The sequence below is a fragment of the Leptidea sinapis genome, chromosome 4 (genome assembly GCF_905404315.1).
Source record: "Leptidea sinapis chromosome 4, ilLepSina1.1, whole genome shotgun sequence".
Lineage (NCBI taxonomy): Eukaryota > Metazoa > Arthropoda > Insecta > Lepidoptera > Pieridae > Leptidea > Leptidea sinapis.
Window position 1 is genome coordinate 2,891,678 of NC_066268.1, and position 11,634 is coordinate 2,903,311.

The following is an 11,634-nucleotide window of genomic DNA, read 5'->3' on the forward strand; positions in this document are numbered from 1 at the left end:
AAACCTAACGTAGATAAATGATTTAAATATTCTTCTTTTATTGTATTTTGGTTTGAGCTGATGGTCTTGTAACTTGTTATAAGTGGCGGTACCTACGTAACTCTAGCGCTGAACGAAACGAGGATGGGATAGCTACGCATAGGTACTGCCTCGCACGTTTTACAAATTTTATTTTAAATTATTAATAGAAAAATGATATTAATGACATTATTTTAACGTAATGATAAATAGTTAGTCTTGCACCGAGCGAAATGTAAGTTATAATAATAAAATAAATAATATAATAGTAGGTATGTAATAATGTCGAGGATAGCTGCGTATGGGTAGGTACAGTTGCGAACGCAAATATTATACTTTAAAAATATTTAATGCTAAAGTTTTAAGTACTTCTGTACAAAGTTAATTACGTGCCAGAGTCGTCAAAAAATTCTCAACAATAGAATATGTGTGTGTCTGTGTATGCGTGAGTGTGTGTGTATTTAACAGACCAACTCATACTTAACAATAATCAACGAAAAAAAATACAGCAAATAACAATATAATTCAGAACGTGACTGTACACTGGTAGGGCCCGGGGTGCCGTAGCGGTACAGGGGATGGAATAGTACCTACTGACGAGTAAATCGGCACTACGCAAGCTCACCCTTTATCCCTCTAGCTCCCCCTAGATATCTTACTTTTGACTTCTGCGCAATAACGGTCAGCGCTACACTTACGTGCCGCCTCATATACCAATGCTCTAAATAAATAAAACAAAAATAACGTATTTTTTTTAGTCTGGCAGCCCTACTCTAGATCCTAGTAACGCATTATGCGATTCGTTATTCGTTTCTCTAGTCTTTACCTAGGTGCCTTGGATCAAAAAAAATTATTATAAAACCACTTCAATCCCAATGATATTATAGTATTTTAAATATCATTGTTCAATCCAGAAAATTCAAAAGAACTTATTCAGAAAACTCGAAGCTGGCGGATGCACGGAACGTTCAAGCCATAATCTCCAAAAAAGATAAAAAAAAACTCAATAGTTTAAAATTTAAATTTCAAAACATACAAATGAAAAGACACGTTTTTTTTTTTTGGCGGGAACGAGTGAACGAAGGAAGGCGCGCTTATACAAAAAAAAATTGTTTAAATTATTGTTCATAGTGCATATATTTTTCATACTTGTAAATTGTTTATCCTGGTTTATAAATATTCGATTTTTGTATATATAAATTGTTAAGTGCGCTTCCCCATCGCCATGGGGAAGCGTACAGGTAAAAGGCCGAAGAACGGCCAGAGCGACGCAGAACCAGCAGACGAACTTCCCCTATCCGAATCCTCGGTATCTGACGCGGAGGTGACTGAACGTCTCATTGTAAGAAGAAAGGATAAAGAGAAGTATACCCCTTATAGAGCGACAAATTATTATAGGTTGTACGACGAAAATTCAAATAAGAAGGAATTTATTGTATTTCTCAATCGCAAGCAGGGTGAAGTCAAAATATCAGACAAGGACAGGTTGGGTCTGTCAAATGGAATCAGGAGGCATTGCGTATCGGGTGTGTTGCACCTGAGGTCCGTTAATGCTTTTAAAGTTGGTGTTACCTTTGACCTGCCTAACAATGCGAATGTATTTTTAAAAAATGAAAAGTTACTTAGCGAGTTGGAGATGGTTGCCTCAATTCCGGCTTCTGAAACGGAGGTCACTGGAGTTCTTACTTCTGTTCCCACTGATTACTCCAACAAAAAAATTCATCAATTAATTGCATCGAGTAAAAAAGTTATTGCTGTGAGAAGGTTCATGCGGCGAGTAAAGGACCCACAGGGTGTTGTCTCCTTTGTTCCAACGCAAACTGTTGCAGTCACATTTGCATCAACGTTGTTACCCGAGTATGTAACACTTGATCACTGGAAGCATGAGGTTAATGTATATGTACCCCCTATTAAACAGTGTCTACGCTGTATGAAATTTGGCCATATTGCTAAATTTTGTAGAAACAATGAAGTTTGTTCCATATGTTCTGACAATCACAATTTTAAAATGTGTCCAAAAACTTTAACAAAATGTGCCAACTGTGGTGGAGATCACATAGCTATCTCATCTACCTGTCCTCTGAAAAAACAAAAAATTGAAGAAAACAAAGTGAAGTCCCGTAGTGTTAGATACTCAGATCTCTTCAATGAATCTGCTTTCCCTCAATTAAACTCAAAGTATATTGACACACACCTGAGCAATCTTATAAAATCTGACAAATTTATGAACCTCTTGGTTGAAGCAGTTTTACAAATTTGTACGAATAAAGATAAGTTAACTATAAATTCAAATAGTATTAAGGAAATTCTGAATAACACTTTTAGAAAAAAGACATCTAGTTAATTGTTATTATGGATACATTGAATATAGTGCAGTGGAACGCTCAAAGTATTATTAGTAATAGGCTTATTTTTACAAGGTTTTTATATGAAAATCATATTCATATTGCTATAATTTCGGAAACTTGGTTAAAACCACATCAGTATTTTTTAATAAAAGGCTATAACACAATAAGGAATGATTGTGGTAATAAACACAATGGTGTAGCAATTTTTATTCATAATAATATCACATTTTCTAACATAAATACATATTTTGATAGTGCTCTACAAAATGTTTGCATTAAAATTAAAATTAATAACAAAGAACTGAGTATTGTAAGTTTTTACAGTCCTTCCAATTCAAATCCTCCATTTAATAAAAACAATTTAAACAGTTTAATTAAGTCCATTCCAGAGCCAATGATATTTGCAGGTGATTTCAATGCTCATCACATGTTGTGGGGATGTGTTGATACATTGCCTCGAGGTAAAGATGTTTTAGAGGTTATAGATGAGAATGGTCTTGTTATTCTGAATAATGGTCAAGCTACCACAATAGGATCTCCATCTTGGCGTCCTAATGCTCTTGACTTGACTTTGGTAACTCCATCATTGGCTCTTTTATGTGACTGGTCAGTTATTGACAGTCCTCTGGGCAGTAGTTATCATCTCCCTGTAATAATAAAAATGGCAGTAAGTAGTGATAGTAGTAGTTTGCAAAACACATTATGTAATAATCTACATTTGCCCACTCACCCTAATTATAAGCAGGTGAATTGGAATATGTATAGTAACTTAGTTGTTTCTTATTTGGATGATGTTAAATTTGACACTTTATCTTCAATAGATGCTTTTAATTCCTTTTGTAATATTTTACTTTCTGCTGCCAAGCAGTCAATCCCTAGCTGTCTGTTTTCCAAAAGTTCTAATAGTAATAATGTTACTAGTTCTTGTTCACAAAAATCTTTTAAATATCCTTGGTTGCCTTGGTGGAATCAGAGGTGTACAGAAGCAGTTTTAAATGCTAAAAATGGTTACATTAATTTTAAAAACAACTCCACTGATGAAAATTATGTGGAGTTTAAGAGATTGCGGGCTTTAAAAAAACTTATCTTAAAAAGTGAAAGAAGAAATAGCTGGATAGGCTTGTGCAATTCATTTAATCGTTGTACTCCTTTGTCTTCAATTTGGAAATACATGCGCAAATTTAACAAAACTTACATTCCTGACAGTGTGTTGAATGATAGTTGGATTCCAGATTTTCTACAAAAGTATACTTCTGACTTTGTATCAAATGAGTTAACTAACTATGTAAATGTTGTTAATGATAGTAATAAATATTTGATAGAGCCTTTTTCTTTACAAGAACTAAAATACGCTTTATTTACTAGAAGAGATACATCTTTCGGTCTTGATACCATTCCATATATTTTACTCAAAAAACTTAATTGCCACAGTCTCAACATCTTTTTAAATAATCTTAATCGCCTATGGAAGGAGAATACTATTCCTGCAGAATGGAAAACAGACTGTTTAATCCCAGTTTTAAAGCCAGACAAAAATAAAATGTTACCTGACTCTTATAGACCTATAGCTCTCACGTCTTGTGTTGGGAAGATATTTGAGCAGCTTCTAAAACAACGTCTCGAGTTCTTTATAGAACAAAATTGTCTTTTGCCTAATAATCAGTTTGGTTTTCGCAAAGGTCGGTCTTCTAGGGAGAGTATAGCGCAGTTACAGCTTGATGCGCATCAATGTTTAGCAAGTAATCAGTATCTTTTGTCTGTATTTTTTGACATCTCAGGTGCCTTCAATAGTGTAAATATTGCCGTGCTTTGTGACGAGTTATCAATGTTAGGGATACCAGGTAAAATAATAAATTGGATGCAATCCTTTTTGACTGACAGAAAAGTATATGTAAAATTTAATAAACATTTGTATGGACCACGACTTTCTTCTCTAGGTGTTTGTCAGGGGGGAATATTGTCTCCTTTAATTTTTATTATGTATGCCAAATATAGTAAACCTACCGTATGCAGATGACTTAGTCGTCTATGTATCGGGAGTTGATCTGATTAATTTAGCCGCTACTATTAATAAAGCACTTGTAAATTTATATCAATACTTTTCTTATCTTAATTTAAATGTAAATCCAACCAAATCAAAAGTCTTTGTGATTGGTCGTAAACGCATCATATTGCCTCCCATTTTATACAATGGCATTCCACTGCCTATTTCATGTGACATAAAATTTCTAGGTGTAACATTTACTCCAAAACTGTCTTGGAAAAAATATACAGATAGTGTTATAATTAAAGCGAATAAAGCTTATAATGTATTAAAATCTTTGTGTGCAACGTCGTGGGGAGCGGACCCTAAAATATTGTTAATTTTGTATAAATCGCTTATTCGTAGTCATTTTGAATATGGCTTTCATTGTTTCGCCGCAGACAGCAAAATTGTTAATAGTCTGGATAAAATACAAAATAAATGTATGCGTACAATATTGGGTGCACTTAAAACTAGCCCAATAGCTGCTATGCAAATCGAGGCCAACCTTCCTCCTTTGTGTATTAGATTTAGTTATCTTAAAGAAAGATTTATTTTAAAGCTCTATAGCTTGCCGACGAACAATCTTCTTAAGAATCTTATTGCTTATCAATCGTCTTCATTTCAGAGACAGTTGTTTATCTTGCAAGATTTTTCTTCATTTTTTAAATTTCTACAAGATTTAAATATTCATCGGAATAATGATATACTTCCCTGCCATGCAGGTTCTTTTCGATGTAAATATTCTGCAATTAATGTTGTAATAGATCCAAATTTAACTTCAAAAGAGGAGGTTCATGTATTATTGTCAGAATGGTCTAATTGTAAATTTGTTTATACGGATGGCGCAAAAAACAATAATAATGTTTCTTTTGCAATCTACCTTCCTGAAATTAGGAAGGGTATTGGCTTTAAGATTAATAGATATGCCAGTATTTTTACTGCTGAAGCCGTCGCTATTCTTTTTGCTTTAAAGCATATTAAGAAACAAAATCAACTTAATAAGAAGTGGGTAATAGTTAGTGATAGTATGAGTGTGTTAAAAAGTTTGTCAAATAACAAAATGAGTTCTAACATCAATTACATCATTTTTGCTATAAAGGAATTGTGGTTCGAACTATGTTTAATCGATATTAAAGTGGATTTCGTTTGGGTCCCGTCCCATATAGGAGTAGCAGGAAACGAAAGCGCTGATTTTCTAGCTAGAACTATCATTAATATATCCGATCTATCCCTATATCCTGATTGCAAAGATCTAGACATTAACATACCATATACAGATATAATAAGTAATCTAAAACAGCGTATGACTCTTCTTTGGGGAAGATATTGGTACAATTGTACAGAAGTTGAAAATAAGGCTCATTCGTATACTTTGTTAGATAATCCCGTTAATAGCACACCCTGGTTTTGTAAGTTTAAAAATAACGCTCACAGAAAGTTCTATACTACAATAACACGAATGCGTATTGGTCACTATCGATTGAATTTTCATCTTCATCGCAAAAAAATTGTCTCCTCTCCTTTTTGTGACCATTGTAATAAGCAACAAGATCAGTCTCTGGATCACATCTTTTTTGATTGTTCGTCCTTTGGCATACAGCGCCTTGTGCTGATGGATGAGCTACTGGAAATATATGGTGCACCCAATATAATCCCGCTCTCAGTAATAGATCTATTAAAAGACACATCAACTTATATGTCCTTGTATAAATTTGTATGTAGTACTGTAAATACATTGTAATTTGTAGATACATACGTTGTAAATTTGTTTATAATTATGTAAATACGTTATAACTCGTACATATACAACTAGTAATAGCATAGCGCAATTCGCGAACTGAACAGATAATGTAAATAGGTAGGTATTATTCTAAAAAGTTATGCAAATTACACTGGATTTGACTTTAAGAAAAGGGGAAAATTATTAGAGACTATATTACTGGATTTGGACTTACTAAAAGGAAAATATGGAAAATATTCTTTAGAGAATTATACATTAACGGAAATGGTAAAATAACTGATGACTTTAAGACTGGATTGGATTTGATGAAAGAAACTACTATAAATATTCGCTATCGAATATACATAATTGGAAAAGGAAAATGGAAATAATGTAAGATGAAATGAGAAAACTGGATTGGACTTTTTGTAAAACAAAATAGTGAAAATAATAAATACCAAAGAAATGAAAATACTAACGACAAGGCAGTAAGGCCCCTGGCTATAGCCTGTTCGAAAGAACGAATTAATATTAAAAAAAAAAAAAAAACAAATGAAAAAAAAGGGCGGGAAACTTAAGATCGGTCGCACGTAATTTTAATAATTTTTCATTTTATTTTTAAATTTCATGTAAATATTTAGATATTTTGATCAGATAAGTTGTAATTTGTATATATTTTAGTAGTTAGTTTTTATTAAAGTGTTAATTTGTGTAAATTTCATCCTATTGGTAAGTCTTCTTCTTCTTCTTCTTCACTTTTATATGATATGATGGACCCCCCGGATGATCCTGGGGGGACAGCCCCTGATATAGGTCATGTAGTGACAATATCTAATAATGACGAAGGTAGCACGATGGATACAGATGGTTCTGTGTCTCAGACATCTAGTGGCCGTAAAAGAGTGTCAGCTCGACCCAGAATATGCAGACACTGTAATAAAAGACGACGAAAACACCGTGGTGATAAAAAGGATATTAAGGAAAGTGATTGCAAATGTGTAGACATTAGTGACAAACAAATTCTTTCCAAAGTCGATTCCTGCAATAATTCTTCTATAGTAGTAGAGACCATACAAAAAAATAACACAGACACTCCACAACAGCCACAGCCCCCTGTTGCAAGGCTGTTATATAACTCATTAGATGCTGCTCCTTTTGTTGTACACATTCAGAAACAGTATTCATCTCCCGATGATAATGTTACTTTACATCCAGTTACATTTGGTCGTTTTCTCAAAAGAAATTCTATTAAAAATATTGTGAATGGAAGTTTAAAAAGGATAGGCCGGAATAGGTTATCTATTTCTTTTTCTAAGTACCAAGATGCAAATGACTTTGTTGAAAACAAAAATTTAGAAAATGAAAAATATAAGGCTTTTATTCCATCATTTTCTGTGAGTAGAATAGGAATAGTCAGAGGAGTACCAGCTGAGTGGTCTGAAGAGGAAATAAAAGATAATGTTTCTGTTCCTATTGGCTGTGGTCCAATCATAAAAATTAGGAGAATAAAACGAAAGATGATGATTGATGGACAAAACCATCTTAAATGTACTGAGTCTGTGGTATTTACTTTTGATGGACAGTTTTTGCCTAAACGAGTATATATGTGCTACACTTCTCTTACTGTAGACTTGTATATATATCCTACTATTCAATGCTACAATTGTTGTCGGTTTGGTCATGTGAAATCTCAATGCAGATCTAAACCAAGATGTTTTAGATGTGGTCAAGGACATAGTGGTGATAACTGCTCTGTTCAAGATGATTTTATATCTTGTTGTTTATGTAAAGGTTCCCATATTGCAACTGATAAAAAATGTTTAGAATATGAAAGACAAAGAGCTATAAAGGAATCAATGGCTAAAAACTGTATTTCCTATTCAGAAGCTTCAAAGATACATCCATCTGTCTCTCGAATTTCATATGCAGATACATTACTCTCATCACCTAACATCACTCCTAATACTTTTCCAACCCAGCATCAAGATTCAACACCTAAAACTATAAACAATACTTCATATAAAAAAACTGTTTTTGTTAAACCAAAGCCTCCACCTACACTTAGCAAAGGATATGACAAATCTGCTCACCAAGAAATTTTAAGGGATTTTAATATTCCCCAACCCTCTAATGGATGTGCATTAATTAACAAAGAAAATGAAAATCCTTTGGAATCCTCAGTAATTGATTTAATTATTTCTCTTATAAAATCTCTTAGTCAATCGAATGAATTTTCACCGTCCAACGCTGCCTTATTAGTTTCTGCAATTACTCAAATTTATAAACCAAATAATGGACAAAGTTCTTCAATGGAATTGTCAAAGCATCACTCCTAAAAAAAGTGATCTTATTTATTTATTAAATAAATATAAACCTTATATCTGTGCTCTTCAAGAGACATGGTTGAAACCAGGATCTTTATTTAAGATTCGTAGTTATTCATGTCTCAGAGAAGATCGTGTGGATGGGCATGGCGGAGTAGCCATGCTTGTGAAACACCCTCTTTCCTTTTCTCTCTTCTCTATTCCTTCTCACAGTAATGATTTTTCTATTATTGCTGCTTTAGTTGAAAATATCTGTTATGTATCTATTTATATACCTCATCCTTCTTCTGCAATCTTAAATGAAATTAAAGATATTATTTCCATTCTTCCGAAGCCTTTTATGATCCTTGGTGATTTTAACTGTCGCCATGAATCCTGGGGTTACTTATCTTCTAATAGTTATGGTAACACATTAATAGATATATTTGATTCAGTGAATTTGTGTATATTAAATGATGGTCGTCCTACACGACGTTCTCATCCTGACGAGGGCCCAAGTGCTCCAGATTTAACAGTCACTACACCTAATCTTGCTTCTTCTTTGTCCTGGGATCCATTACGATCTACTTTTGGTAGTGATCACTTCCCACTATTATTATCATTTCCAACCTGCAATAATAACAATAAAGTATTACATAATACTTATTCTCCTCGTTTAAAATATAAGCTTAATGATGTTGATTGGGATTTATATAAAGATCTAATAAAAAACAAAATTATTACACTTCCAAAAATTAATCCAGGTACAGAATCTCAGTGTGCAGATTCTTTAGCAAGAATCTTTATTGAGGTTGCCAATGAGATATTTCCAAGTAAAAATAGCTCTTTGGGTTTTATTCCTTCTCCTCCTTGGTGGGATAACGAATGTACTGAGGCAGTAAAGAGAAGAAAATATGCTGAAATTACATACTGTCAATGTTCCACTGATGAGAACTTTGAAATTCTTACAAAGAGTATGTCAGAAACTTAAAAATTTCTAAAGAAAAAGAAATTTGATGGCTGGAAAAATTTCTGCTATTCAATATCACCTGATGTCAAACCATCTCTTGTATGGCAAAATATAAGAAGGTTTAGATCTGCATACAAAGATTCATCTCCAAAATCAATCCCTTTTCATTTAGTTAATAGCTTTTTAGATAAATTGGCTCCACCTTTCGTTCCTGAAGACTTAATAATTGGTTACCCTGTAATAAATATAAATAATGATAACTGTTTTGGTTTAAACAGTATATTTTCTCTCACTGAACTAAAAGGTGTATTGTCTCATGTTAAGGATTCTGCTCCTGGACTGGACGGTATTCCGTATTCCTTTATCTCTCATTTAGATGATGATGCTTTATTTTATTATTTATCTCTTATAAATTCTATAGTGACATCTGGTAACATCCCCTCCACGTGGAAACGTCAAGAAATAATTCCCGTACTGAAACCTAATAGGTGTTCTTCAGACCATTCTGCCTATCGCCCAATCGCACTTTCTTCTGTTTTGATGAAAATTACATAACATCTTATAAAAAATCGTTTAGGATGGTTTGTTGAGCATAACGGTCTATTATGTGAATCCCAATTCGGTTTCAGACGTGGGAAAAGTACTATTGATAGCTTAAGTATATTCATTTCTGATATTCAATTATCATTTTCAAATAATAAATCAGTAAAAGCTGCGTTCTTAGATATAAATTGTGCCTATGATAATGTCGTAATAAGTATTTTAAAGAGTAAGCTTTTACAACTTAATATACCTCTGCTATTAACAAATTTTATCATAAACATGCTTTCCGAAAGATACATAATCCTGAAACTAGATGACAGGAAGTCAATTACTCGACTTGTTTCAAAGGGCCTCCCCCAGGGATCAGTACTTAGCCCAATATTGTATAATATTTATACACACGATTTAAAATCATCACTTAATAGTGTAAATGTTCTTCAGTATGCTGATGATCTATTAATTTACTGTCGTGATATTTCTATTGAAAAAGCTAGTTCTTCTATAACACAACCGCTGATAAATTTAAAAACATGGTTGGACTTAAATGGCCTTGATCTATCACCTGAAAAAAGTACAATAGTTTTATTCACGAGATCAAGAACTCCTCCTCCTATTTCTATATTTTATGAGGGTTATCAGATTCCAGTTAAAGATAATGTTAAGTTTTTGGGAATTGTCTTAGATTCGAAACTAACTGGTATCCCACATTGTGATTACCTAAATGCTAAATGTGAGCGTACTCTTAATATTTTAAGATGTCTGTCAGGTGTTTGGTGGGGTGCGCACCCTTTTTGCATGAAATTGTTATATAATGCTCTTATAAGAAGTATATTAGATTATGGTACATTCTTGCTGGAGCCTGGTAGTGTTAGGGCATTTAAAAAACTAGATCTCATACAGTCCAAAGCTTTACGAGTAGTTTCTGGTGCTATGCGGTCAAGTCCTATCAATGCTCTTCAAGTAGAATGTGGTGATCCTCCACTACATCTACGTCGTCAATATTTAGCAGACAAATTTATATTCCGATCTTTTCAGTTTCTTAACCACTCTCTTTATAACAAACTTCAGAAACTTTCTCATTATATAGATTCATCTGCATATTGGTCAAATAAAAAACCACCTTGTCTAATCAATAGTTTTAAGAAATTTATCAACATAAAAGCTCCTATTCATCGATCCATTAATTATCCTCTTTTCAGTACTAGCTTTGAAGCATTAATGTTGCTTCCAGAAATTAATTTTAACTCAGATTTAAATAAGCACGATATTAGTACAAATTTTTCGTTTAATCTTCTTAAAAATACTGTTTGGGTTGATTACCATCATATTTACACAGACGCGTCTAAACATTCCTCCTCGGATCCCGTTGGTGTAGGTGTCTATCACGCTCAATTTAAAATATCACAGAAAATTAAACTACCTCCGGAAACATCGGTGTTTACTGGGGAATGTTATGGTATTTTTAAGGCTATTGAATATATTATTCTATTTAAACTTCCAAAAACAATAATTTTCTCTGATTCAAAAAGTGCCTTACAGTCTCTCAATAGGTTCCCATTTAAATCAAAAAACATTTCTTCTGTTGTCATAGAATTAAGAAATCTATTAAATAAATGCAATTTTTCAATGCAAACTTTGGTCTTTCTGTGTTGTTTGTATGGATCCCCAGCCATAGCGACATTCCTGGTAATATAAAAGCAGACCAA

The 11,634-nt window shown here is 33.1% G+C and overlaps 1 long non-coding RNA gene across 2 annotated transcripts; it reads right to left on the reverse strand.

Annotated features, from left to right (window-relative positions):
• Positions 1-8,279: 8,279 nt before the first annotated feature.
• Positions 8,280-9,998, reverse strand: LOC126979854 (uncharacterized). Of its 2 annotated transcripts, none has more exons than XR_007732889.1 (2): positions 9,465-9,998; positions 8,280-9,045 (listed from the first exon to the last, which is right to left on the reverse strand). It is a non-coding gene; the product is annotated as an uncharacterized LOC126979854 (long non-coding RNA). The 2 variants fall into 2 exon arrangements; XR_007732890.1 differs by having other exon boundaries at positions 8,280-9,332.
• Positions 9,999-11,634: the final 1,636 nt, after the last annotated feature.